This window comes from Mustela nigripes, chromosome 4, assembly GCF_022355385.1.
Source record: "Mustela nigripes isolate SB6536 chromosome 4, MUSNIG.SB6536, whole genome shotgun sequence".
NCBI lineage: Eukaryota > Metazoa > Chordata > Mammalia > Carnivora > Mustelidae > Mustela > Mustela nigripes.
In genome coordinates, this window is record NC_081560.1 from 75,894,318 (window position 1) to 75,896,741 (window position 2,424).

The following is a 2,424-nucleotide window of genomic DNA, read 5'->3' on the forward strand; positions in this document are numbered from 1 at the left end:
ATATTCCATTGTGTATATGTGTGTATGTATGTGTGTGTGTGTATATATATATATATATATATATATATATATATATATATATTTACCACACCTTCTTTATCCATTCGTCTATTGATGGACACTTAGGCTGCTTCCATAGTTTGGCTATTACAAATAATGCTGCAGTAAACAGAGGGGTGCATGTATTCCTTTGAATTAGTGTCTTTGTATTTGTTGGATAAATCCTCCATAGTGTGATTATTAAATCTTATGGTAGTTCCATTTTTTATTTTTAAAGAATTTTTTTTAAGGATTTTATTTATTTACTTGAGAGAGAGACAGTGAGAGAGAGCATGAACGAGGAGAAGGTCAGAGAGAGAAGCAGACTCCCCATGGAGCTGGGAGTCCGATGCGGGACTCGATCCCGGGACTCCAGGATCATGACCTGAGCCGAAGGCAGTCGTCCAACCAACTGAGCCACCCAGGCGTCCCAAAGATTTTATTTTTTGACAGAGAAAGAGATCACAAGTAGTCAGAGGGGCAGGCAGGGGGAAGAGGGAAGCAGCCTCCCTGCTGAGCAGAAAGCCCAATGTGGGGCTTATCCCAGGACCCTGAGATCATGACCTGAGCTGAAGGCAGAGGCTTAACCCACTGAGCCACCCAGTAGTTCCATTTTTAATTTTTTGAAGAAACTCCATCCTGTTTTCCACCGTGGCTACACCAGTTTGCTTTTCCACCAAGATTGCACCCGGGTTTCTTTCACTCCACATCCTCCCCAACACCTGTTGTCTGTTGGGTTGTTGATTTTAGCTATTCTGACAGCTGTGAGGTGATACCTCCTTGGAGTTTGGGGTGGCATTTCCCTGATGGTAAGTGATGAACGTCTTTACATGTATCTGTTGACCATCTGTGTGTCTTCTTTGGAGAAATCTCTGTTCAGGTCTTCTGTCCATTTCTTTTCTTTTCTTTTTTTTTTTTTTTTAAAGATTTTATTTATTTATTTGACAGATAGAGATCACAAGTAGGCAGAGAGGCAGGCAGAGAGAGAGAAGAGGAAGCAGGCTCCCTGCAGAGCAGACAGCCTGATGTGGGGCTCAATCCCAGACCCCGGGATCATGACCTGAGCTGAAGGCAGCGGCTTAACCCACCGAGCCACCCAGGCGCCCCTTCTGCCCATTTCTTGACTGGATTATTTGTTTCTGGGGGTGTTGAGTTGTATCAGTTCTTTCTATATTTTGGATACTAACCCTTTATTGGGTATGTCATTTGCAAATATCTTCTCCCATTCAGTAGGTTTCCTTTCAGTTGTGTTGATTGTTTTCTTCACTGTGCAGAAATTTGTGTTTTGATGTAGTCCCAGTAGTTGATTTTGGCTTTTATTCCCTTGCCGAGGAGACATATCTAGGAAAATGTTGCTTTGGCTGAAGTCTGGGATGTTACCGCCTGTGCTCTCTTCTAGGATTGTTATGGTTTCAGGTCTCACAGTTAGGTCTTTGATCCCTTAGAGTGTATTTTTGTGTATGGTGAAAGAAAGTGGTCCGGTTTCATTCTTTTGCATGTGGCTGTCCAGTTTTGCCAGCACCGTTTGTTGAAGACACTGTCATTTTCCCATTGGTTATTCATTCCTCCTTTGTCAAAGATTAATTGGCTATATGATTGTGTGTTTATTTCTGTGTTTTCTATTCTGTTCTGTTGATCTATGTGTCTATTTTTATGTCCATACTACGCTGTTTGGATGACCATAGCTTTGTAATAGAACTTGATAGCTTCAGCTTTGTTTTTCTTTTTTCAAGATTGTTTTGGCTATTTGGGGTCTGTTGTGTTTCCATACAAATTTTTGGACTGTTTGTTCTAGTTTTGTGAAAAATGTGTTGGTATTTTGATAGGAATTGCATTAAATCTGTAGATTGCTTTGAGCAATATAGACATTTTAACAATATTTGTTCTTCCAACCCATGAACATGCAATGTCTTTCCATTTCTTTGTGAATTTCTTTCATCAGTGTTTTATAGTTTTCAGAATACAGGTCTTTCACCTCTTTGATTAAGTTTATTCCTAGATATTTTATTGTTTTTGATGTAATTATAGATGGGATTGTTTTCTTATTTTCTCTTTCTGCTGCTTCATTATTGGTGTATAGAAATGCAACAGATTTCTATACATTGACTTTTTTAATCCTGCAACTTTACTAAATTTGTGTATCAGTTCTAGCAGTTTTTCATGAAGTCTTCCAGGTTTTCTATATATAGAATCATGTCCTTTATGTATAGTGAAAGTTTTACTCCTTCCTTACCAGTTTGGATGCGTTTTATTTCTTTTTGTTGTCTGATTGCTGTGGCTAGGACTTCCAGTCCTATGTTGAATAAAAGTGCTAAGAGTGGACATCCTTGTCTTTTCCTGACTTTAGAGGAAAAGCTCTCAGTTCTCCCCCTTTAAGGATGATTT